The sequence below is a fragment of the Patagioenas fasciata genome, chromosome 28 (assembly GCF_037038585.1).
Source record: "Patagioenas fasciata isolate bPatFas1 chromosome 28, bPatFas1.hap1, whole genome shotgun sequence".
In the NCBI taxonomy this organism is placed as follows: Eukaryota; Metazoa; Chordata; class Aves; order Columbiformes; family Columbidae; genus Patagioenas; species Patagioenas fasciata.
The window spans coordinates 875533-902594 of NC_092547.1; the positions used below are offsets into that span (position 1 = coordinate 875533).

Consider the following 27062-nt stretch of genomic DNA (forward strand, 5'->3'; position numbering starts at 1 on the left):
GATGATTAAGCACTGGAACAGTAAAGGCAAATTTTTCACAATCCTCTGGGTGTAAAGGAATCGTGAAAAAACAATCCTTCAGATCAATGACAGTTATATCCCAATCTTTTGGAAGCATGGTTGGGGTAGGAAGACCTGGTTGTAGTGCCCCCATATCTTTCATTACTGCATTAATTGCCCTGAGGTCCTGTAACAAACGCCACTTCCCTGATTTCTTCTGGATAGTAAAAACAGGTGTATTCCACGGGCTGGTGGAAGGGACCAAATGTCCGAGACTGAGTTGCTCTTCAACCAGCTCCTCTAAATGTGCGAGCTTTTCTTTTGGTAATGGCCATTGATCCACCCAGACAGGATCATTTGTTTCCCAACTCAGCTTCATACATGGCCGGGTGTCGCTCGCTGCAATGGCCATTATTAAAAAGGTGACTGCATAACTATTCCCCACTGAGACATCACATCCCTTCCCAATAATGCAATTGTTGTGTTTAGAACATAAGGTCGTACCCATGCCTCTAAGCCCTCGCCCTCCTCCCTTATCTTAACCATATGTGTGCTGATGTGGGTGGGAGTGGCCCCCCCTATCCCCACTACCATGGTATTTACTGCTTCTAAAGGCCAACACAAAGGCCAGTCAGTGCGAGGGATAATCGTCACATCTGCGCCTGAATCTAAAAGCATTCTTTTCCTCTTAATCTCACTGCCAGGCCCAATAATGGAAACTACCCTAGATGGTTTGTCCAAAGTCAGTTTTTCCGTGAAAGCAACCACAGGGGCTCCAGTAGAACCAAAACCTTTCTGACCTCTTTCTGTATTTAAAGCCTTTGGAACACATGCTTTAAAAGGTACCAATTGTGCTATACGGGTCCCCTGTTTAATAGTCACAGGGGGTGTTAAGACTTGCAACATAATACCTATGGGTCCAACATAATCAGAGTCTATTAATCCTGGCAAAACAAACAACCCCTGTCTTGAAGCAGAAGAACGACCTATTAAAAGTGCACTCAATCCATACCCTAGGGGCCCTGTTACTGTAGATGGAACTACATGTACAGACCGGTCTGTTATTGTGACATCTGTTCCCACGGCCAGATCGACGCCTGCGCTTCCTGAGGTTGCTGCCCTGAGCTCGGACAAGCAACCATGGCTGTTCCCCCTCTCGGCTGGTATTGTGGTGTCATCGCGCCCCAGCCCCTGGCGCTGGTCCTCCCGTTTCCCGGCAGCGGTGTCCCATCTTTTTTAAATCTTGATCGACACTCCACTACTCGGTGTCCATACTTATCACACCGACTGCACGTGCCATCAAAGCGCAAATTATTGAGAGGGGCTGGTGACTGACTAGTGCCATTACTAGGTCCCCCTCTCCGAGTATACTGAGGGCAATTTCTTCTAATATGTCCTGTTTGTCCACAAGTAAAACATGCTAGGCCGCGAGAAGAAGGGCTTCGACCTTTCATTGCAGGCTTAAGTGCTGCAGCCAAGGCCGCAGCGTGGGCTTGAGCATGTATTTTGCTTTTTCTACCTCCTGTTGCATAATTGGTACCTGTGTGCAAGCTTCCACCATCTCTGCTAAAGAAGCACTTTTTCCCAAACCGGCTAGTATCTGTTGGCATTGGGTGTTTGCATTCATCATAGCCAAATCTTTCCCCACAGCAGCTTTTGCCTCTGGAGTCAAGTTAGGACAGGCATCTATAGCTTCTTTCAAACGATCTACAAACTTCATATATGGTTCCCCAGGATCCTGCTTTATTGTAGAATAGGGTGGCACAGGGTTACCTATATTTGGCAATTCTTTCACTGCTGCCAAGGCAAGCCCTTGCGTTTGCTGCAAAATCCTTGGATGAAGTGCTGCCTGAGTAGCACCATCCGCATATTGCCCACGACCCAGTAACTGGTCCATGCTCGCTAACCGCAACGGATCATCAGCTGGTAAACGAACATTTTCTAATACTGCCAATTCCACTTTCCCCTGCCACGTGTCCAAGAACAGCAAATACCCCGTTGGAGGAAGCAATAACTCCATCAATGCCCTAATATCTGTTTGAGTTAGTACTTGCCCCTTGAAAAATGAATTGATTAGCTGCATCACATGCTTATTATCCATACCATATTGCATAACTGCACTTTGCAATTGCTTAACCGTTTTCCAATCAAAAGGCGACCACTGCCTTTGTCCTCTATTATCTATGTGCACTGGCATTGCTGTAATACTACCAGGTAACATGATCCCTTCAATAGTTGCATCTCTGATTACCCCTTGCCAACGTTGCCCTGCATTATAAGAATGATCTCGAGGAATATCTCTACCCTGACGCACAGGGGCAGCACCCAAATTATCATTATTATCACTGCTATACAATTCCCTTGTGTTTCCCTGTGGATCAGTAAGTCGACGCATATTTGCAAACCGATCTGCTAACCCAGTCTCCAGCCCTTTTCCATATCGCGCTCTCAAATATTCATCTGCTTCTCTTACAGACCACATCCCATCTTCAACACATTGTCTAGCCCATTTTTGTATTCGCTCCCTTTTGATACGGAGCTCCTCCGGAGTGAGGTCTAATTCCGCCCCCTCCCTTTCCTGTTTTCCCCGTTTTTCACATTCCCTGCCAATTGCCTCCAGCCCGTCCTTAATTGCATCTGACGCCTTTTTATATGCTATTAACCGCGAAGTTTTACTGTTACCGCCATCCAGTCGTTTCATAGCTTCTAGAACTTCTTGCATCTGGCTCTCCTGCCGTCTCAGTAAGTCCTTCAGGCTCTGCACGTCGCTCTCCTCCTGGCAGTCAGGGCGATTCTGCGGTGCTCCGTCCTGGTGTTCCATCGGGTCCTCCGGCAAAGGCACGTCGGCTGGATTAACTTGTCCTGGCTTGTTGAAACTTGCCGGTTGCTGCCATTCGTTGTCGGAGCCAGGCAATGGCTCAACGGGCGCAGAGGGTGTAATTTGCTCTCCGCCCCAGAACTCCAGATCTGATACGGGACATACCAGCGGTGTTGATTCTTCGGAGTTCTTGGAGGGTGGGCAGCTCGCGGCGGGTGGCTCCGAGGGGACGGCACACAGCTCGGCTCCTCTGAGACTTCCTGCACCAGCTGCCTGACCTCCCGCCAGGGTCCGGCGAGATCGCAAGCCTCGCGGCTCCCCCTTGTAACCGCTTCCCATAGTTCGGTCCCTATGTCCTCCCATGTACCGGGAGAAAAAAATTCGTCCGTCGAACGAACACAGCCCTTACGCTGGGCGAATAGTAAAAGGCGCTCCACCGCGTCTTTTTCCAAAATTCTTCCTGTTCTTGCAGCCAGCTGCAGAATACTTTTCACTATTATTTTTTCTTCCACGGATGCCGTGTTTCCCATGCCACCTGCTTCTTCGTAGGCCTACTTTCCGCTATGATTGAGCGCTGGGCTGGTGTCGCCCCCAGGTGGCGTCCTCGCGTCTTCACTTCCGGCGATCTTGCTTCGATACGAAGGATCACGTCGGGGTCACCAAAGTGTTGCTTTATCCGTGCGAGCCACGGAACCTGACACACCAATATGATGTTCACAGAGTTCGCTTTATTGTCGGACCGGGCTGGCTTTATAGCAAAGCTGCCCTGTCCACGCGCCTTACAACAACGTGATTGGTTGTAACTCGTGTTATACAATAACATGATAGGCTGCATGTACTGTCCACGCGCTCTGCACGCATGTGTCCGGCGATTGCTCACTCATTATTACCTTCTAATGGTGCTCCTTTAGTCTCTTTTGTCTCTGGCTTCACCTCTCAGCCAGGCTGGGGACAACCCCATCCCCCTGGGGCGGGGGGGGCTCTGCCACTACAGGTGAGCTGTGGCCAAGTCCCAGGAAGGGACAGGGCTGGAGCCAGAGCCTTGTTGGGGACAGGGACACTGGGACCCACCATGTGGGATCAGCTCTACAGGGCAGGACCCGGGTTGTCTGGGAGGGCACAGTGACCCCGGACAGGGACAGGTGAGAGCCAGGGCAGGGGATGTTCCCTCTGCTCTGTTCTCAGCTGTGGCTGCAGACTGGACCAGTTGGGGGCTGGCGGTGCAAGGGAAATGGGGTGGGCTGGAGCTGGGCACTGACACCACCCCAGCACTTCCCCCAAGCCCAGCCCTCCTCTCCCAGAGCCCAGGATTCACCAGTGCTCCCCATTGGCAGCGCCACCAGTGACTGAGGATCCCAGTCACCAGCTGTCCACATTGCCCCAGCTGTCCTCCCACCTCCCAGAGTTCCCTAGTCCTGGGGTCCCTGGTGCCCCAAGAAGAGGAGTGACTCCCAGCCCCTCATTTATTTAAGGGGCTGGAAAGGGCTCAGAGATAATTGTGCTTAGAGACCCCAGATTTGAGGCTGGTGTCATCTCTAGGGGGGGTTCCATAGGGAAAGACTGGCCTGGGAGTTGAGGGGCACTGGGAGATGGTGGTGCTGGGAGGTGAGGGGCACTGGCAGGTGGGGGGTTCAGGCTTTTGGGGTTGTTGCAGGATGGTTTCGAGTTGGAGCAGTGGGTCATCACCATAGGGTGTCTGGCTGTCAGGGACACACTGCTGTCCCCCCTCACCACTGTGGATGCCTGGGCCCTTCCCCGTGCAGCTGCCCCATGCAGGAAGCGGCACTGATGCCAGGGAAGGCAGCTGGATCAGTGCTCAAGGCGGGAGTGACTCTGTGCCAAGGCTGGGTTGCCAGGGCGGGTGTCTCTGCCAAGCTTTGCCCTGGGGGCTGGAGGCGTAGGGAGGGGCAGGGAGTCCTCCTGGGAGGGATAAAGGTGCCCTCACCTTTTCTGGCATCACCCAGGACTCGCTGCACCGCAGAGGAAGATGAAGGTCGCAGTGCTCAGCGTGGCCCTGCTCTTCACCATCCTGCTGTGCACCCCAGAGGATGCGCAGGTGAGGCTCCAGTGAGGGCCCCCACCGGTTTCTTGTCTTGGTGCCCCCACACCCCTCCTCTTTGGGCCTCCCCATTCCATCCTTTAAGACCCCTCAGGTATCTCCTCCTCAGGATCTCCTCTGTGTCCTATAGAGGGTCCCCAAATGCTCTCCCTTTGATGGATGCCAACGCCTTTCTTTCCATCTTTCCACTCCGCCCTTTGCCTTTCACCCTGTCCCCTGCGGTAGTGCCCCCAGATCCCCCTCCTTGAACACCCCCTCCCAAACACTTTCCCGATCCCCGCGTTTTGTTCCTCTGCTGTCCTCTTCCTCCTGCCCCCACCAACAACCTCACCTGAATTCCCCGTGTCCCCTCCCCTTGAATTCTTTACCCCTCACTTGCATCCCATGCAGTCCTGTCCCTCCAGCACCCCCAGCCCGGTCCCTTGGGTTCTGCGAGTTCACAACAGTGCCCTGCCTCTGGGTCCCCCCCAGCCACCGTCCTCCTTGGAGGCCCCAAATTCCCATGTTATCCTTTTCTCCAACCCAAGCCCTGGTCCGCCATGAACAGGTATCCCAGGTGAAACTTGGAGGAATGAGGTTGGGGGGAGCAGAAGGGATTTTCACGCTCAGATGAGGGAGAATCCAGGGGCCTTGGTGGGGCTGGGGACACCTGTGCCCCACCCACAGCCCCATTTGTCTCCAACCCCTTTCTCTTCTTTCATAGGCATTTCCAGGAGCATTGCTGGAAGCAAGTGGAGGGTCTCTCCTGCATGTGAGTAGTGGGGCGGACTTGGAGGGCATCCAGTCACAGTATCACAGTATCACAGTATGTTTGGGATTGGAAGGGACCTCAAAAGATCATCTAGTCCAATCCCCCTGCTGGAGCAGGAACGCCTAGGTGAGGTCGCACAGGAATGTGTCCAGGCGGGCTTTGAATGTCTCCAGGGAAGGAGACTCCACAACCTCCCTGGGCAGCCTGTTCCAGTGCTCTGTTACCCTCACTGAGAAGAAGTTCTTTCTCAAATTTAAGTGGAACCTCTTGTGTTCCAGCTTGATCCCATTGCCCCTTGTCCTATCATTGTTTGCCACTGAGAAGAGCCTGACTCCATCCTCGTGGCACTCACCCTTTATATATTTATAAACATTAATAAGGTCACCCCTCAGTCTCCTCTTCTCCAAACTAAAGAGCCCCAGCTCCCTCAGCCTTTCTTCATAAGGGAGATGCTCCACTCCCTTAATCATCTTTGTTGCCCTACGCTGGACCCTCTCCAGCAGTTCCCTGTCCTTCTTGAACTGAGGGGCCCAGAACTGGACACAATATTCCAGATGGGGTCTCACCAGGGCGGAGTAGAGGGGAAGGAGGACCTCTCTCGATCTACTGACCACCCCCCTTGTAATACACCCAAGGATGCCGTTGGCCTTCCTGGCCACAAGGGCACAGTGCTGGCTCATGGGCATCCTGTTGTCCACCAGGACACCCAGGTCCCTTTCCCCTACACTGCTCTCTAATAGGTCATTCCCCAACCTATACTGGAACCTGGGGTTGTTCCTGCCCAGGTGCAGGACTCTACACTTTCCCTTGTTAAATTCCATCAGGTTATCCCCCACCCAACTCTCCAGCCTGTCTAGGTCTCTGGATGGCGGCACAGCTTCCAGTGTCAGCCACTCCTCCCAGCTTAGTGTCATCAGCAAACTTGCTGATGGTACACTCAATTCCCTCGTCTAAATCATTAATGAATATATTGAATAATATTGGCCCCAGTACTGACCCCTGAGGCACTCCGCTAGATACTGGCCTCCAACTGGACTCCGCACCATTGACCACCACCCTCTGGCTTCTCTCTTTAAGCCAGTTTGCAACCCACCTCACTACTCTATTGTCCAGACCACACCTCCTCAATTTAGCTGTGAGGATGCTGTGAGGGACTGTGTCAAAGGCTTTACTGAAGTCAAGGCAGACCACATCCACCGCTCTGCCATCATCCATCCACCTTGGTACATTCTCATAAAAGGCTATGAGGTTGGTCAAGCATGACCCCCTTTGTCACTGGGGCCCATTGTGACATCCCAGGACCCCCCTTTGTCTGCAGGTCCCATTGTGACATTCAGGGGACCCCACTTTGTCCCCAGGGCCCACTGTGACGTCCTAGGACCTCCCTTTGTCCCCAGGGCCCATTGTGACACCGTGGGGACCCTCTGTTTTCCCCAGGGCCCATTGTGACATCTGGTGGACCCCCTTGTCCCCAGGGCCCATCGTGGAACCGTGGGGACCCTCCTTGTCACTAGGGCCCATTGTGACACCATGGGGACCACCCCTTTCTCCCCAGTGCCCATTGTGACATCCTGGGGACCCCACTTGTCCCCAGAGCCCATTATCACATCCTGGGGACCCCTGTGTCCCCAGGGTCCATTGTGACGTCCCAGGACCCCCCATTGTCCCCAGGGTGCATTGTGACACCGTGGGGACCCCCTTTGTCCCCAGAGCCCATTGTGACATCCTGGGGAGCCCCCTTTGTCCCCAGGGCCCATTGTGACATTTCTGGACCCCCCACTGTCTCCAGGGCCCATTGTGAACATCCTGGGGACCCCTCTTTGTCCCCAGGGCCCATTGTGACATCCTGGGGAGCTCCGTATGTCACCAGGGCCCATTTTGACACCGTGGGGAACCCTGTTGTCCTCAGGGCCCATTGTGACATCCCAGGACCCCCAATTGTCCCCAGGGCCCATTGTGGCACCATGGGGAACCCTCTTGTCACTGCGGACGCATTGTGATACAATGGGGACCCCACCTTTGTCTCAAGTGCCCATTGTGACATCCTGGGGACCCCCTTTATCCCCAGGACCCATTGTGACGTCCCAGGACCCCGTTTGTCCCCAGGGCCCATTGTTACAGGGTGGGACCCCCCTTGTCCCCAGGGTCCATTGTGGCACCATGGGGACCCTCTTTGTCACTGGGGCCCATTGTGACATCCCAGGACCCCACTTTGTCTTAGAAGGTCACTGATCGGACTACTGGTACATCCTGACTCTGCTTTCTCAATAAACATTGAAGAACACCTGGGGTTTGTTTGCTCCAAGGGAAAACTTCCCTGCCACGGTTCCTGGTTCCCGGTCCTGTTTCCCGGTCCGGTTTGGCTTCGCTATCAGAACAGCTGCTGCCTCCACAGCCGCGCTCAAAGTCCCCGTTGTGACACCGGGATGGCGGGAGAAGGGGGGTGGCGGGGGCGGCAGCGGCGGCGATTGGGGGGGGGCAGTCGGGGCTGGGCGGACAAGCGGCGGCTGCTGCGGCTCCTCAGGCAGCGACAGCAGCAGCGATCGGGGGGACGTGGGGGGCGGACAAGCGGCGGCTGCTGCGGCTCCTCAGGCAGCGACAGCAGCAGCGATCGGGGGGACGTGGGGGGGCGGACAAGCGGCGGCTGCTGCGGCTCCTCAGGCAGCGACAGCAGCAGCGATCGGGGGGACGTGGGGGGCGGACAAGCGGCGGCTGCTGCGGCTCCTCAGGCAGCGACAGCAGCAGCGATCGGGGGGACGTGGGGGGCGGACAAGCGGCGGCTGCTGCGGCTCCTCAGGCAGCGACAGCAGCAGCGATCGGGGGGACGTGGGGGGGCGGACAAGCGGCGGCTGCTGCGGCTCCTCAGGCAGCGACAGCAGCAGCGATCGGGGGGACGTGGGGGGCGGACAAGCGGCGGCTCCTCCGGCCGCGGCCAGGACGTGGCTTCGCCGGCACCGGGGCCCGAGACCGCGCGCTGTGGGGCTGCGGGGCGGGTGTGGGGCCGGGGGCCTCCGGGGGTCCCGCAGCGGCCGCTGTGGGGCGGGATGGGGCGGCTGTGGAATTACCTGTGGGGCACTCATGGGGCTGCTGTAGGGGTCTTAAGAGGCATGTCTGGAGCACTTATGGGGCGACTATGGGGCAGGTGCTGGGCTGCTACAGCGGGACCTGTGGGGCAGCCATAGGGCTGCTATGGGGTTGGTTATGGGTCACAGATGGGAGGGGGCAGCTGGGTGTGGCCCCGCCTACATGGGGTGGGGTCAGTGCCGAGGGGCGGGTACTGAGAGGGCACGCCCACGGGGAGCCCCTCGGGGGGGCGGAGCCTCTGTGTCACGCCCCATGGGAGGTGGTCTGGGGGCGGGCATTCTCTGGGGCACGCCCCCATGGGAGGAGCCTCTTGGGGTAGGGAGAGCGTGCGGTCAACATGGCACAGCCCCAAGGGGGCGTGGCTTAGCTCGGGAAGAGGTGGAGCCGAGAAGGGGCTGCCCGACCCGGCTCTCCAGGCGGCTCTGAGACGGAGCGGAGCGGGCCGGGCGGGGCCGGGCCGGGCACTCCCCGGGGCCTCGCAGAAACAGCGGCGCAGCGAGTCCGCTCCGGGCTCCAACGGTGCGCGCACGTGGCCGCCGAGAGCGCCCCGTGCACCTCGCAGCGCCCATTTCTGCGCATGCGCATTGGGAAGCCCTCGAGACAACCCTTCCCCCGCGGCCCGCCCCTTCTCTTCCCTCTCCGCAATCTGATTGGCCAGCTAAGCACGTCAATTTCCATTCTCTCCGCCTATCATCACCCGTCCCCGTTTGCCCCGCGCTGCGCTCTGATCCAGTGTCTATTTACACTTAAATACATTTAAACTTCCATTTTAACACTCAGGTATCTTTTCAAATTTACAGATTTTGACATATTTACAATTATATATATTTAGACTGGGATATCGATTTACATTTATTAATAAATTAAAGGTATGTATACGGGTGTGAGTGGATATATATAGATGATATTTATTACCTATTTAGACTATGTAACACGTAGTAATTATACAGAGCTCTGCCTACTCACACTTTTTTCTATTTTAAGTTCCTATCTAGAGATTTTTTTCTTTTTCAAGTCCTTCACTTTTTAATCTACAAATAGATAAGATGTTTGTATTCTTAAAACCATCAACAGAAATTTTTTACATTCTAAAATCCTTTATATAACAGAGTAGAAAAGGGGTTTTATTTTAAAATCATTTTATATCTACATGAATACCATTCTGCAATATATAAATACAAACGACAGACTTCTCTCTGTTTGAAATTCTCACGCTCATATTTACAGGGTTTAATAAGTTTTATCCTCCCCCAGGAATTTTCAGGCATTTTTGGACTGTGACCCCCTCTTTTCAGGGGGACTCCCTTTTGAGCCCCACATTGTGGGGGATTTGAGGGATTTTCTTGCAGTCAGTGAACATTGTATGGAACTGAACTGAACTGAACAGGGCTCTGAGGCCTCTGTGTCCTGCAAGAGAGCAGGAGCGGAGCAGCCCCCGTGTCTACGTGACTGTGCAGCCTTCTTCAGTATTGGAACCGAGCTGCTTCGCCTTCTGTTTGTCCACGTGCACACACACCATTCCTCACTGGAAAACAGGCAGAAACCTTTCCACACGCACCCAGGTCTGTGCACCCAGGCCTTGTCTATTCCTGTCGGGTTTGCTGGGCTCTGTCAGGCTCCTCTGGCTCTGTCGTGCTTTGACAGCCTCTGTCAGGCCCGGCCAGACTCCACTGTTCGCTGTCAGGCGCTGTCGGGATTTGTCGGCCCCTGTTGAGTTCTATCAGGCTCTGTCAAGCCCTGTTGGGCTCTGTCGCGCTTTGTCAGGCTCTGCCTGGCTTTATCATGTTCCATAAGTGCTCCAAAAACTGGATGCTCTTGCGATGCTTGTATTCACACAATTATCGCATATTCATTACAATTTGGGGGAATTTTTAGCATCAAACGCATCTATAGTAAGAAAAAATGTCATAAACCTAGGGTTAGACTGAGGTTAATAATTTCATGGTCTTTGCTGCCATCTAGCGTCCCTTAAGAGAATGCACAGAACACGCATTCGGAGGGTGCCTGCAGGTATGTGCCTGTTCTTGGACGAACCTGTGCGCGAAAGCCTTAGTGCCTATAAACGTTGGTCTGTCCACATGTGAGTGCCTTGATGTCAGCTCCATTTATGCTAAAGCTGGAGCATCATCGTTCAGACGTGTGCGTGTGTGCAGTGTGCCAAACATCCACGCACGTGTTTACCCTCAAGCATGTCAGTACATTTCACGTACGCCTTTCTGTCAATAGATGGGACTGGGCACGCTTGTGGAAGTGTGCGTGTGTGTGGCCACGTGTTTGCTTACACATCAGTGTGTAGCTGCGTGTGCGTGCACGCGGTGCTGGGTGCACATACCTGGGTGCCCCACAGGTCCCGCTGTAGCAGCCCAGCACCTGCCCCATAGTCGCCCCATAAGTGCTCCAGACATGCCTCTTAAGACCCCTACAGCAGCCCCATGAGTGCCCCACAGGTAATTCCACAGCCGCCCCATCCCGCCCCACAGCGGCCGCTGCGGGACCCCCGGAGACCCCCGGCCCCACACCCGCCCCGCAGCCCCACAGCGCGCGGTCTCGGGCCCCGGTGCCGGCGAAGCCACGTCCTGGCCGCGGCCGGAGGAGCCGCCGCTTGTCCGCCCCCCACGTCCCCCCGATCGCTGCTGCTGTCGCTGCCTGAGGAGCCGCAGCAGCCGCCGCTTGTCCGCCCCCCCACGTCCCCCCGATCGCTGCTGCTGTCGCTGCCTGAGGAGCCGCAGCAGCCGCCGCTTGTCCGCCCCCCACGTCCCCCCGATCGCTGCTGCTGTCGCTGCCTGAGGAGCCGCAGCAGCCGCCGCTTGTCCGCCCAGCCCCGACTGCCCCCCTCCAATCGCCGCCGCTGCCGCCCCCGCCACCCCCCTTCTCCCGCCATCCCGGTGTCACAACGGGGACTTTGAGCGCGGCTGTGGAGGCAGCAGCTGTTCTGATAGCGAAGCCAAACCGGACCGGGAAACAGGACCGGGAACCAGGAACCGTGGCAGGGAAGTTTTCCCTTGGAGCAAACAAACCCCAGGTGTTCTTCAATGTTTATTGAGAAAGCAGAGTCAGGATGTACCAGTAGTCCGATTAGTGACCTTCTAAGGCAAAGTGGGGTCCTGGGATGTCACAATGGGCCCCAGTGACAAAGAGGGTCCCCATGGTGCCACAATGGGCCCTGGGGACAAAGGGAGTCACCAGGATGTCACAATGGGCCCTGGGGACAAGGGGGGTCCCACCCTGTAACAATGGGCCCTGGGGACAAAGTGGGGCCCTGGGATGTCACAATGGGCCCTGGGGACAAATGGGGTCCTGGGACGTCACAATGGGTCCTGGGGATAAAGGGGGTCCCCAGGATGTCACAATGGGCACTTGAGACAAAGGTGGGGTCCCCATTGTGTCACAGTGCATCCCCAGTGACAAGAGGGTTCCCCATGGTGTCACAATGGGCCCTGGGGACAATTGGGGGTCCTGGGATGTCACAATGGGCCCTGAGGACAACAGGGGGTCCCCACGGTGTCAAAATGGGCCCTGGTGACATACGGGGCAGCCCAGGATGTCACAATGGGCCCTGGGGACAAAGGGGGCTCCCCAGGATGTCACAATGGGCTCTGGGGACACAGGGGGTCCCCACGGTGTCACAATGCACCCTGGGGACAATGGGGGGTCCTGGGACGTCACAATGGGCCCTGGGGACAAAGGGGGTCCCCCGGAAGTCACAATGGGCCCTGGGGACAAAGTGAGGTCCTGGGAAGTCACAATGGGCCCTGGGCACAAAGGGGGTCCCAATGGTGCCACAATGGGTCCTGGGGAAAAAGGGCGTCCCCAGGATGTCACAATGGGCTCTGGGGACAAGGGGGGGTCCTGGGACATCACAGTGGGCCCTGGGGAACAAGGGGGTCCCCAGGATGTCACAATGGGCTCTGGGGACAAGGGGGGATCCCCATAGTGTTACAATGGGTCCCAGTGACAAGGGTGGTCCCCACGGTGCCACGGTGGGCCCTGGAGACAAGGGGGGTCCCCACGGTGTCACAATGGGCCTTGGGTACAAAGTGGGGTCCTGGGATGTCACATTGGACCACAGTGACAAAAGCGGTCCCCATGGTGTCACAATGGGCCCTGGGGACAAAGGAGGTCCCCACGGTGCCACAACGGGCCAGAGGGACAAGGCGATCCCCATGATGTCACAATGGGCCCTGGGGACAATGGGAGGTCCTGGGATGTCACAATGAGCCCTGGGGACAAACGGGGGTCCCTATGGTGTCACAATGGGTCCCCAGTGACAAGTGGGGTCCTGAGATGTCACAATGGGTCCTTGGGACAATGGGGGGTCCTGGGATGTCACAATGAGCCCTGGGGACAAACGGGGGTCCCCATGGTGTCACAATGGGTCACCAGTGACAAGGGGGGGTCCCCAGGATGTCACAATGGGCCCTGGGGACAATGGGGGTCCCCATGGTGTATACAATGGGTCCCCAGTGACAAGGGGGGTCCCCAGGATGTCACAATGGGCCCTGGGGACAAAGGGGGTCCTGGGACTTCACAATGGGCCCTGCGGACAAGGGCAGGTCCCCAGGATTTCACAATGGGCCCTGGGGACAATTGGGAGGTCCTGGGATGTGACAATGGGCCCTGGAGTCAAAGGGGTGTCCCCATGGTGTCACAATGGGCCCTGGGGACATAGGGGGGTCCTGGGATGTCACAATGGGCACTGGGAATAAAGAGGGGGTCCCCAGGGTGCAACTATGGGCCCTGGGGACAAGAGGGTCCCCAGGATGTCACAATGGGCCCTGAGGACAAGGGCAGGTCCCCATGGTGTCACAATGGGTCCGCAGTGACGAGGAGGGTCCCCATGGTGTCACAATTGGCCCTGGAGACAACAGGGGTCCCGATGGTGTCACAATGGGCCCTTGGGAAAAAGGCTGTCCCCTGAATGTCACAATGGGCCCTGGGGACAATGGGGGTCCCCAGGATGTCACAATGGACCCTGGGGACAATGGGGGGTCCGGGGACGTCACAATGGGCCCTGGGGACAAAGGGGGTCCCCAGGATGTCACAATGGGCCTTCAGTATAAAGTGGGGTCCTGGGATGTCACAATGGGCCCTGGGGACAAAGGGGGGTCCTGGGACGTCACAATGAGCCCTGCGGATCAAGGATGGTGCCCTGGATATCACAATGGGCTCTGGGTACAATGGGGGGTCCTGGAATGTCACAATGGTCCCTAGGGACAAAGGGGGGTCCCTTGGATGTCACAATGGGGCTGGGGACAAAGGGGGTGCTGGGATGTCACAATGGGCCCTGGGGACAAAGGGGGTCCCCACGGTGTCACAGTGGGCCCTGGGGACAAGGGGGTCCTCAGGATGTCACATTGGGCCGTGGGGACAAAGAGGGGTCCCCAGGATTTCACAATGGACCCTGGGGACAAAGGGGGGTCCTGGGACGTCACAATGGGCCCTGGGGACAAAGGGTTCCCCAGGATGTCACAATGGGCTCTGGGGACAAAGGAGGTCCCCAGGATGACACAATGGGCCATGGGGATGACGGGGGGTCCTGGGACGTCACAATGGGCCCTGGGGACAATGGGGCGTCCTGATATGTTACAATGAACCCTGGGCACAATTGGGGGGTCCTTAGATACCACAATGGGCCCTGTGGACAAAGGGGGTCCCCACGGTGTCACAATGGGCTCTGGGGACAAAGGGGAGTCCCCAGTATGTCACAATGGGCCCTGGAGACAATGAGGGTCCTGGGATGTCACAATGGGCCCTGGGGACAACGGGGGTCCCGACGGTGTCACAATGGGCCCTAGGGACAAAGGCTGTCCCCTGAATGTCACAATGGGCCCTGTGGACAATGGGGGATCCGGGGACGTCACAATGGGCCCTGGGGACAAAGGGGGTCCCAATGGTGCCACAATGGGTCCTGGGGAAAATGGGGGTCCCCAGGATGTCACAATGGGCTCTGGGGACAAGGGGGGGTCCCCAGGATGTCACAATGGGCTCTGGGGACAAGGGGGGGTCCCCATAGTGTTACAATGGGTCCCCAGTGACAAGGGTGGTCCCCAGGATGTCACAATGGGCCCTGGGGACAAAGGGGGTCCTGGGACTTCACTATGGGCCCTGGGGACAAGGGGGTCCCCAGGATGTCACAATGGGCCCTTAGGACAAGGGGGGTCCCCAAGGTGTCACAATGGGCCCTGGGGACAATGGGGAGTCCTGGGACATCACAACAGGCCTGGGGACAAGGGGGATCTCCACCCTGTCACAATGGGCCCTGGGGACAAAGGGGGGTCCTGGGATGTCACAATTGGCCCTGGGGACAAAGGGGGTCCCCATGGTGCCACAATGGGCCCTGGGGACAAAGGGGAGTCCCCAGTATGTCACAATGGGCCCTGAGGACAAGGGGAGGTCCCCATGGTGTCACAATGGGTCCTCAGTGAGAAGGGGGTCCCCCATGGTGTCACAATGGGCCCTGGGGACAAGGGGGATCCCCAGGGTGTCACAATGGACCCTGGGGAGAAGGGTTTAGGGGTTGTGTTAGGGGGTTGGAGGATTAGGTGGTGCAGGATTTGGGGGTGCAAGGATTTTGCGGGGCCTGATTTGTGGCTGCAGAGTCTGGGGTTGCAGGTTCCAGGGGTGCAGGATTTGGGGGTTCAGGGTTAGGGCAGTAGGATCTTTGGGTGCAGGAGTTTGGGGTGCCGGGTTTGGGGGCCAGGATTTGGGGTTGCAGGATTTAGGGGTGCAGTGGTTTGGAGTGCAGTGTTTTGGGGTGCAGGGTTTGGGGAAGGAGGATATGGGGGTGCAGGGTTTAGGAGAGCAGGATCTTGGGGTGCAGGGGTTTGGGGTGGGGGGCTTGGTAGGGCAGGATTTGGGGGTGGAAAGTTTAAGCGGTAGGGCTGGGGGTGCAGGATTTGGGGGTGAAGGGGTTGTGGGGTGCAGGGTTGTGGGGTGCAGGGTTTGGGAGATCGGTACGTGGGGCTGGAGGATTTGGGGGTGCAGGGTTTGGAGCAGCAGGATCTGGGGGTGCAGAGTTGGGGGGTGCAAGATTGGGGGTAGCAGGGTTTTGGGGAGCAGGGTTTCGGGGTCAGGCTTTAGGGGGACAGGGTTTGGGGGGCAGGGTTGGGAGGGATGATTTTGGGGTGCAGGGTTTAGGGCAGCACGATCTTGGGGTGAAGGGGTTTGGTGTGAAGGGTTGGGTAGGACAGGATTTGGGGTGCAGGTTTTTAGGGTGCAACTTGTGGGGGTCAGGATTTGGGGTACAGGGTTTGGGGGTGCAGGGTTTAGTGGTGCAGGGTTTGGGGGTGCAGGTCTTGGGGAGGCAGAATTAGGGTGCAAGACTTGAGGGTGCAGGGTTTGGGGGTTTGGGACATGGGGCTGGAGGATTTGGGGGTGCAGGATTTGGGGTGCAGTGTGTGGGGGTGTGTCCTGGTTTTGTTAAAAACAAGTTTCTCTTTTAGTGAATTTGCCTGTCAGCCAAAGCCTTCATGTCAGCTGCATTTTCCTGGAGAACCCAACACATGTTTTGGTTAAACCCAGCAATGGAATGGAAACTTATTGATAAGCACGGATGGACATCTCGCGAGGGGGGCAATGAGAAAACTGATGACTGAGAGACTGACCAACGGTGAATAACATTCCGTTCACGTGAATACTTCATATAAAAGTGGGAGATCACGAGGATCTCGCCCCTTTTCCCTTTTTTTCCTCATGGCTGACATTAGGAGAGGACCTTGCTGGTCGTCCCTGCGAACTGAGGCCAGTGACAGACTGAATCCAGCTCCGGTTGGCTGCAGAGTCTGATCCAGGACTTTGGGTGCTGGCTCTGCAGTTGCTCAGACTTACAAGATGGGTTTTGTATATTTGTATTATTTTCTCTGTTCTCATCAGTAGCATCAGTAAAACATCTTGAACTTTTCCAACTCTCTCCCCTCTGTGCTTCTTCCCCTCCCGATCGCCTGTGCTGAGTGGGAAGGGGGGAGAGGGAGGGGCAAAAGGGGGAAGTGGGGGGGAGAGGAGGTTGACAACACATCTGCCAGGGTTTGATTGTCACCCCGCAATCCTAACCCTCGACAGATAATTGGCGCCCAACGTGGGGCCAGAGAATGGGGTGAATTTGGAGATTTTTGGCTTTTCTCCTGCTCTGACGTACCTTTCAATTTTCTTGGCACGGTGCTAGCTCATAGAGTTGTGATACTCGCGCGTCTGTTTGATTCGAATATTATTTAGTTGTGATGATGATCCTGTGTGGTTTGGCACTGGTTTATTTCATTATACTGCAGCCGCTAATGTATTTTTACTCGTTTTTGCTTTACCTTGAAAAACCTCCAGGAGAGAATAAAGAGCGGAATGGCTCTATATTTGCTAATTGGTCAAGCGAATCTTTAGAAAGGCTGACTAACAATACTTTTGTGATTTCGCTGGGACAGTTTGCAAATGTGTTAGAGAACTTTGAATACCCTTGGAGCTTTGATAGAACTGTGATGGTGTTATCTGGTTTGCTGAATGTGTGTCAGTTTGCGTTACTGTTAAGAGAAATGAGGTTCAATAGGAGGTTTGCGTCTCTTCTTAGTCCTGAGATTTGCAGTGCGTCTTCGGAAGCTTTAGCAAAAAGCACTCCTGGCCGCTCGAGAAAAGGCAAAACAGCCAAAGCTGCTGCTGCAGCCACTGCCCCCCCAACCGCGGCTTCGCAGGCTGAAGCTCCAGCTCCTCCGCAGAGCTCCTCTGCCAAGGGCGCTGCAGATAACGTTACTTCTCCAGCCTCAAAGGCTGACAAGGCAGCCCCCCCGCCTTCACACACTGGGCACTGTTGCTGCTGTAACCACAGCAATCACTGTGACAGTCATTCAGACTCTGGAAATGAATCAAATGATGGTGAACCCATATCAGCATCAGTTGCTGGTTGTAAGAAAGTCACTAGAAAGACCACCCGTGCAGCAGGTGATGGCACAGGGCCAACATCAACCCAAGAGGCATCATCACTAGGACAGGGTGGAGATGAAGTGACCACCACTCGGTCCTTTTCTCCAGGTGAGCTGAGAGACCTGCGAAAAGACTTCAGTCGTCGTGAAGGCGAGAATATTTTAACCTGGCTGCTGCGATGCTGGGACAACGGGGCAGAAACAATTGAATTAGAAGGTGGTGAAGCCAGGCAGCTGGGATCTCTGTCAAAAGATTCCACCATTGATAGGGCAATTTCAAGAGAGTCTAATGCCGCTACTCTCTGGACCCGACTCCTGGCAGCTATGAAAGTCAGATTTCCCTACAAGGAAGATTGTATATCCACGTTAGGGAAATGGAATACAATGGAGAGAGGTATCCAGTTCCTGAGAGAATGAGCTGTGCGAGAGATCATCTATCTAGGACCAAACAGCCAAGAGGGGACAGACCCAGATAGAATCAATTGTACAAAATCTATGTGGCGCAGATTTGTACAAAGTGCACCACCTGCATATGCTAAGTCATTGGCAGGAATGGTCTGGTCAGCTAGAGGTATACAAGAAATTAATGAAGTGATTGAGCAGCTCCGGTACTTTGAGGACAGCCTTGCTGGTTCTCTACGGGCTTGTGCTCCACTGTGGAGAAACTGTGTGAAAAATCTGATGACCGGTTTGAAAAGCTGCTGCAAGAAATCCAAGAGCTCAGAGCAGACTCGTATCGTTCACGACCTGCACAAACCTATGTTTCAGCTGTTAGGAGAAGGCGTTTCCAATCTCGAGAGAGAGGGCAGAGACAGCCCACAAAAAGAGGTTCACTGTGGTTCTTCCTACATGAGCAGGGAGAAAACATGAACAAGTGGCATGGAAGGCCGACCTCAGAACTTCAGGAACGAGTACGTGAGATAAAAGGAAAAACTCCTAGGAAGGTGGCTGCTCCAGTTTACAAAAGGAGCAGAAGAGATTCTGATGCTCTTGAAGGAACCTCTAATCCACACCCAGAGACTGTGCAAAACAGGAATTAGAGGTGCCCTGCCTCCAACCAGGTGGAGGAAAGGGATAAGAGAGTTTATTGGACTGTACAAATACAATGGCCTGGTACAACACAACCCCAGGAGTACAAAGCTTTAGTGGACACTGGTGCTCAGTGCACAATAATTCCTTCTGATTATAAAAGAACACAACCCATCAATATTGTTGGAGTGACTGGGGGATCCCAGGAACTGACTGTTGTAGAGGCTGAAATGAGCCTAACTGGAAAGAACTGGCAAAAGCATCCCATTGTGACTGGTCCAGATGCTCCGTGCATCCTTGGTATAGACTACCTCAGGAGAGGGTATTTTAAGGACCCAAAAGGGTATAGGTGGGCATTTGGTATAGCAGCTGTGGACACTGAGAAAATTGAACAACTGTCTCATTTACCGGGTCTTTCAGATGACCCCTCTGTTGTAGGACTGCTGATGGTTGACGATCAGCAGTGCCAATTGCTACCACGACGGTGCATCGCCGGCAATATCGCACCAGTCGAGACTCTTTGATTCCTATCCAGAAGCTGATCCGTCAATTGGAAAGCCAGGGTGTGATCAGTAAGACTCGCTCACCTTTTAACAGCCCAATCTGGCCAGTGCGTTAGTCTGGTGATGAGTGGAGACCAACTGTAGGCTATCGTGGCCTGAATGAAGTTACAGCACACTGAATGCTGCTGTGCCTGACATGCTAGAACTGCAATTTGAACTGGAGTCAAAGGCAGTGAAGTGCGATGCTACAATTGACATTGCTCATGCATTTTTCTCTATTCCTGCAGCAGCAGAGTGCAGGCCGCAGTTTGCTTTCACCTGGAGGGGCATCCAGTACACATGGAATCGCTTGCCCCAGGGGTGGAAACACAGTCCTACCATCTGCCATGGGCTGATCCAGACCACGCTGGAGCAAGGTGAAGCTCCAGAACACTTGCAATATATTGATGACATCATTGTATGGGGCGACACAGCGAAAGAAGTCTTCAAAAAAGGTGAGAGAATAATTCCTATTCTTTTGGATGTGTCTTTCAGATCAAGACAATGGTGATGAAACCAGCGCTGGCTTCTTCGAGTGGCGCCCGACACCTTCTTCGAAGTTGGTGTCCTTAACCCACCAACAGTGGTCATGAGATGCACTTGGACCATTTTCCCTGCCCTGGGAGACTGTGGTGACAAAATGAACTTAATGAACTTTTCAAAGGATGGTCCACTGATTAATTACTCCTGTGTATATATGTACATATATATATATATATATATATAGTAGTAGTGATTAATTAGATTGTATTGATAGATTGTATTGATAAGGTTTAAGTATTCAGTGAATGTCATATGATAAGGGGTGGAATGTCCTGGTTTTGTTAAAAACAAGTTTCTCTTTTAGTGAATTTGCCTGTCAGCCAAAGCCTTCATGTCAGCTGCATTTTCCTGGAGAACCCAACACATGTTTTGGTTAAACCCAGCAAGGGAATGCAAACTTATTGACAAGCACGGATGGACATCTCGCGAGAGGGGCAACGAGAAACTGGTGATCGAGAGACTGACCAACGGTGAATAACATTCCATTCACGTGAATACTTCATATAAAAGTGGGAGATCACGAGGATCTCGCCCCTTTTCCCCTTTTTTCCTCATGGCCGACATCAGGAGAGGACCTTGCTGGTCGTCCCTGCGAACGGAGGCCAGTGAGAGACTGAATCCAGCTCCGGTTGGCTGCAGAGTCTAATCCAGGACTTTGGGTGCTGGCTCTGCAGTTGCTGAGACTTAGAAGATTGGTTTTGTATATTTTGTATTATTTTCTCTGTTCTTATCAGTAGCATCAGTAAAACATCTTTAACTTTTCCAACTCTCTCCCCTCTGTCCTTCTTTCCCTCCCGATCGCCTGTCCTGAGTGGGAAGGGGGGAGAGGGAGGGGCAGAAGGGGGAAGTGGGGGGGAGAAGAGGTTAACAACACATCTGCCAGGGTTTGATTGTCACCCCGCAATCCTAACCCTCGACACTCTGTCTACAACTACCTAATAGGGAGTTATAGAGAAGACTGAGCCAATTTTTTTTGGAGGTGTATAGCAAAAGGACAAGAGGTAACAAACTGCAGGAAGGGAAATTCCAACTGAAATAAAAATATATCAGCTTCACCGTGGAGTGGGTTTAGTGGTGTGACAAGGGTCGGAGAGGTTATGGGAACTCCAGTCATGGAAACATTCAAAACTTGGCTGATCAGCCTGACCTGACTTTGAAGCCAGCACTGCACAAGAAGGGTTTGGACAAGAGAGTGTGAGCTAAATTATGAGTTTATGAAGATTGAATGAAAGTAACACATGGAAATGCAATCCCGGAGTCCAGAGCTTCTTTCACACTCAATTTCAGGAAGAAAATTGTGTTCCCGTAGGGACAAACAGGATATCAGGAGATCTCAAAAACTCAAGAATATTTAATGTGAAGGAATAATCAAGAATGAATCCAAAAGGTAAGGAAGGATTTCAAGAAAAATTGGACCACTATTTCAATAAACATTATGAAGCCCAGGAGCCAGACTCCCCCACTCCTGAAGCCACGCGATAAACCAAACAACACCTGAGCTCAGTCGCTGCTCCTGCCCCAGCATCCAGACCTGGCAGGACATTTCCTAATATCCCACAACCTGAGCACCTTTCAAGCAGGTTACAGTTAAAATTAAAGCTTCCCATGGAAATGCTGCTTTTCTCTCTCTGCCTTTCAAAGCACAGATTAACTAGAAGTCAGGAGTTAACACGACCCACATCTAACATCAAAAGCTGCTGATGTTTAGCTGAGCATAAGTGACAGGTCTGATTCTTTCTTGGCACAAAAGAGTTATTAACTTTTTCAAGGCCCTGTTTTTGCTTTTCCCACTACGTCATTACTTCAGTTCTTGTGTGATGGACCAGACCACAAGGCACCAAACTTTCAGTACGTACTTAGGAGAACAGGTGTTAAGAAGGACAGCAACAAGTTACAAACCGGGGTTCTACAAGAGTTTATGGTGTTCCAAACCTCTCGATTTGGCTGCTGAGAACCTTCTCAAATTTTACTAATCAGCCTTAAACTCTGAAAGGCTCTTTGAGCAGTAATATCTACTGCTTCAAAGTATGAGATTTCAGGGGAAAAAAAAGTCTCTCCGTTGTTGGAAGAAAATATTTCTAAATCTGAACAACTTCCCCTTGGTACAGAACTGGCTCTGGTGGAAATTCAGGTTTAGCAATTAAGTCAAAGCTGGGTTTGATTCAATTATCACCTTTTTAAATGCCACCCTTCATGCACATACTGAGCATCTGACCATCAAGAAGCTAAGAGGACATGCCAGTACAGGCCAACAAGCTAAGCTGGATCTAACTTCAGGGCCAGTAACCCACTAACTATCCACCACCTGCTTCAGTACAATAAAATACTTTGCCTGTGTGGTGGAACAGTGCCATTAATCCCCACATTTACACGTGTGGAACTGAGGCTCCCAAAGATGAGCGCAGCTCCATCGCACTCACCATCAGTCATTTAAGTGCTGAAGTCGGAAGCCCAAAGCTCCCTTCAGCTGGTCCCTTCTACAGCCAGAGGGCGTTTCAACCCACCCCAAACCTGCACATCCATCTGGAACTACTCATCCCTCCCCGCTGACCACAAGAGGCTGGAAAGTAACTAAGCTTCTCAAAGCCATGGGCAATGGTTCTGGAATCCATCCAAAACTAACAAGGAATTAAGGAATGGCCTAAGGTCACCCACTTTACTCAGGGCACACATGTGCTGTGTCATTTTTAGGTAGGAGACTGCATTCTGCCCACCAGAGCTAGAGGAACACAGCTCCGCAGCCTCTTGTAGCATCGGGACAAGCTTCAAGTCCCACAGGACAGCAACTGCACTTACTTGGAAGATATTGGAGAAGTCTCTCAAGTTGAAAATGTAGTGGAACTTGATGGCTGTTGGAAGGAATGTAGCGGCTACTTTCTGGTGCAGTCCCAGGGCAAGGGCAATCAGCTGCTGAGCTGATTTTTGCACAGCCCCCGAGAAATTTCCACTTGTCAGGTGCTGCGTTAAAATGGTGCTATAGATCCTGGACAAGGCATCCTGCCCAGGGATGGACAGCGCGAAGACACAGAAGTGACGCTGAGGGAGAGAAAGGAAGGCATGGAAAGGTCAGAGAGGTAGAAAAACACCTTTCAAGCAAAATGCCCTTGGGGATTTGCTGTGATAATCTCATCTAGGCTCCCTTTCCCATGAAATGCTGGACCAGATGATCTTTTGAGGTCCCTTCCAACCTGGGTTGTTCTATGATTCTCTGATTTGCAGTCCACCTGAACAAGGTTATTTCCCTCTCCCAGTTTGCCAGCAGAGCTCAGGTGGGAAGTGACATCACTCTGCTCACTAAACCAGGGATTTTCAACTGCATCTCACCAATGCTACACTGCAAGTGCAGTCCATTGAAGAGCCAAAGGGCTCTGAAGGTCCCACCGACCTCTGACAAAGCCCAGTCACTGTCTCTATTAAGAGCAGCCCCTGGAAGGCGCCATCTCCCAGAGGACCTCTTTACTAATTTGGAACTTGCAAAGTTGCCCATGGGACACTTCATTTTAACTCCACACCTTGCTGAAGAGGAGCCAGGGTCCAAGCTGACTCTGGTCATTAGGTTTCTCCATGATGAAATGAATTTTGCTCACTGCTACCCAGTCCCTCCATCGGTTGGCAGCTCCCAAAAATCAAAGTCTAATGTTTAAGATCTCTTCCCAAATCTTCTGTTATCAGCAGCGCTTGAACTGCTTTTTGTTTGGCTTGGGGTTTTTTTGTTCGGTTAGGTTTTTGGGGGGATTTGGTTGGTTGGTTGGTTTTGGTGTTCTTTGTTTTGTTGGTTTTGTTTGGTTGCTTGGTTTGGGGTTTGTTGGGGTTTTTGTTGTTGTTGTGTTTTGGTGTGGCTTGGGTTTTTTTTTAGTTTTGTCTGTTTTCTTCGTTTGGGTTTCTCCCCCACACCTCTTTTTACTGACAGCTGCAGCAGACAATTCTGGAAAGCAGGCGGCGTTAATGCACCATGCTTCAGAGCTAAATACGAGCTAAATGAAGGCGAAATCTGCCTGTATGGACCAGAAGGTTGTCCTGAAAGTAGGTGTTAAGCTGGCTGGCAACTTTTGACTTCCTCCTCTGACGGAGCTGCAGAATGCGAGGAAAAACAAACAAGGGAATAAGGGACCCAGTTCGGTGCTTCACTATTAGGAATCACAGTCACTCGACAGATTCGTGCCATTTGTACTGATAAAACAACAGCAGGATCTGCCAGTGGTTGTCCTCTAACCTCACGTTTAAATGATCCACCCCAAAATAAACCCAGCGATGCACCTGCCGTTGTGCAGGGCTTTACCTGCAGCCGAGGGTTGATGGTGAAGCTCCCCGCCGTCGGGTTCACGCACGACACATACTGCACGTTCGTGATCTCCTTCAGCGACAGCTTGGTCCGGTCGTACCTTCGGGCAAAACACAAGCAGCAGCACAGTGACCACGGCCACTGCCTCTCTCAGTACGTGTCCCTGGGCTGCCAGAGGCCGCTTGTCTTCAGGGGGTCAAATTCTGCGTCTTGCCAAGATGAGGCCCAGGCCCAGGTTGCCGGCCTATCTGTACACGGCCTGGCACACGCGAGTCCTGCTCCTGGTGGAAATCCTTCAGCTTCAACAACCTGTAGCTAATATTTCTATCAGTAATAAGCACTGAGCAAAGCCCCTGGGCCATACTCTTCACTTGCATGGAAATGGCAGAAAACAGCAGGAGTGTCTCTGGTTTGATCCCAACCCGGGACAGGGTGTGAGAGACTACAAGGGTGACTCTCAAACACTGTGGCAAACCCAGCCCTGCAACACCCAGTCATGGGAGACGGGCCATCGTGAGCAGGTGAATGGTGATTTACATGTCAAGGCCGAGGTGACAGCCACAGACAAAGGCTGGGTGACACAGGCAGTGCTGTGTTGAAGGACACGCAGCCTGTGCGCTGACAGGCCCGACACGGTGTCAAGGCCCAGGCTGAGAGACCCTCCGGGCCTCCCCCATCTTCCACAATCACCCCCAGTGACGCCTGCACAAAAGCCCAGGTGATCCCGAGGGCTATAAACCCTATAAAACCTGTGCCAGCACGGGCAGGGTGCCACCCTGGGGACCCTTCCACCCACCGGGCTGACCACGGGAACCGAACCACACACCACAGGGTGCTGAACCCTGACTACAGACCCAAGCATTCCTGCATAGGAACTGGACCTGAGACTACAAACCCCTCAAACACACCACGGAGCCCTAAGGGTGGTGAGACCTTTCCTTTCCCTTTCCTTTTCCTTCCCTTCCCATTTCCTTCCCCCTTCCTTTCCCCTTCTTTTCTTCCTCTCTCTTTCCTTCCTATATTCCTATTTCTTTGCCTTCCTTTTTGTGAGTAATACAGTAACATAAGGTTTAGAGCCCCACTTGTGCCACAAAACTCTTTCATGTGAATCTTTTCGCTGCTAAACTGTTTATCGATTGAGCTTAAGTAACATAAATCCTTCTCCCACTGAGTCATTTGCCAACTGGACCAAGCTACAAAAAATAAAGGTCTTTTGTCTGTGGACCTTCAGGATTGTATGTACTTTTTTCCAACCCAGGGGACTGACAAATCTCAGTCACACTTCCCCCAACCATAGCGCCAGGTGGGACATGACCAGGGTCAGCAGGCTGCTGCTGCCGGGGGAGGACAGGGAGTCCTGGGCTCCCTGGTTTAAGAAGGACAAGGAATTACTGGAGAGAGTCCAGCGGTGGCTACAAAGATGCTAAGGGATCTGGAGCACCTTTCTTGTGACAAGAAACTGAGAGAGCTGGGGCTGTTGAGCTGGAGAAGAGAAGCTGAGAGGGATCTGATCAATGGGATCAATATCTCAGGGTGGGTGTCAGAGGATGGACCAGACTCTGTTCAGTGGTGCCCAACGCCAGGGTGAGGGGCAGCGGGCACAGACTGAAACACAGGAGGCTCCATCTGAACATGAGCAGAAACTTGTTTGCTGGGAGGTGCCAGAGCCTGGCCCAGGCTGCCCAGAGCGGGTGTGGAGGAATTGAAAACCATTCCAGTGGTTAAAATTCAGACAGTCAAGAAAACACACCTTCAATGAAAATAAAGAAATAATGGGAAGGGTTATTAGAATGGAGTCGTGAGACAGGTAAACTGAGCCTTGGCAGCTAGGAAGTGTCAGGTAGTCTGTAAACCCTGCCGTACCCAACCAACGGGGAACTGGGGAGGGAATTTGCAGTTGGGATTAGGGGTGGATATAAGCAGTGGCTTTTTGCCCTGTTTTGTGTGCCTACCTTTAGGTGGAACACCCGACCTTGCAAAATCGTTAATAAAATATGCTTTGCTGAGAGATCCTACCTGAGCCTATTATATTGGTGAGATGATAACTTCCTGCATGCAATACAGTGCCCAGTGGGCACTGCTGAGCACATGGGCAGAAGGCCTCGATGTGTCTGGGAGGGGACCCATGGCATGCTGCATCCGCCCGCACCTCGCTGCATCCCCTGTACGTTGCTGCATCCGCCCGCACCTCGCTGCATCCCCTGTACGTTGCTGCATCCGCCCGCACCTCGCTGCATCCCCTGTACGTTGCTGCATCCCCCCGCACCTCGCTGCATCCCCTGTACGTTGCTGCATCCGCCCGCACCTCGCTGCATCCCCTCTACGTTGCTGCATCCGCCCGCACCTCGCTGCATCCCCTGTACGTTGCTGCATCCCCCCGCACCTCGCTGCATCCCCTGTACGTTGCTGCATCCGCCCGCACCTCGCTGCATCCCCTGTACGTTGCTGCATCCACCCGCACCTCGCTGCATCCCCTGTACGTTGCTGCATCCGCCCGCACCTCGCTGCATCCCCTGTACGTTGCTGCATCCCCCCGCACCTCGCTGCATCCCCTGTACGTTGCTGCATCCGCCCGCACCTCGCTGCATCCCCTGTACGTTGCTGCATCCCACCGCACCTCGCTGCATCCCCCTATGCCTCACTCCATCCCCCACACCTCGTTGCATCCCTCTGCGCCTCACTGCATCCCCCTACTCCTCGCTGCAGCCCCTTGTGCCTCCAACGCTCCCTCGCAGCTCCCTCACCCTCTATCTGCCTGACTTCCCTGACACCCACAGCCCAAGATTTCTGCCTCCGCTCCACTGTCTCTGTTCCTCGGAAGCTTTTGGCAGAGCTCAGGCATGCACACAGCTGAGGAGAGTGGAAATTGCAATGCGTCCCTGCCCTGTATTCCCTGTGGAGAGATGCAAATATTCATGTCCCACACAGAGCTGCTGGCTAAAGTGTAAAACACACCCATCTCCTTCCAAAACAGTCACTGCTTTTCCTTCAAATCACCTCTGCCTAGATAATGGTTGTTTGCTGCTGCCTGACAGAAGACAATGTTAGGTG

The 27062-nt window shown here is 53.8% G+C and overlaps 1 long non-coding RNA gene across 1 annotated transcript; it reads right to left on the minus strand.

Moving 5' to 3' along the window:
• Window positions 1–21062: 21062 nt before the first annotated feature.
• On the minus strand, window positions 21063–26372 carry LOC139825776 (uncharacterized). The gene is made up of 2 exons (XR_011735975.1): window positions 24009–26372; window positions 21063–22765 (listed from the first exon to the last, which is right to left on the minus strand). It is a non-coding gene; the product is annotated as an uncharacterized lncRNA (long non-coding RNA).
• Window positions 26373–27062: the final 690 nt, after the last annotated feature.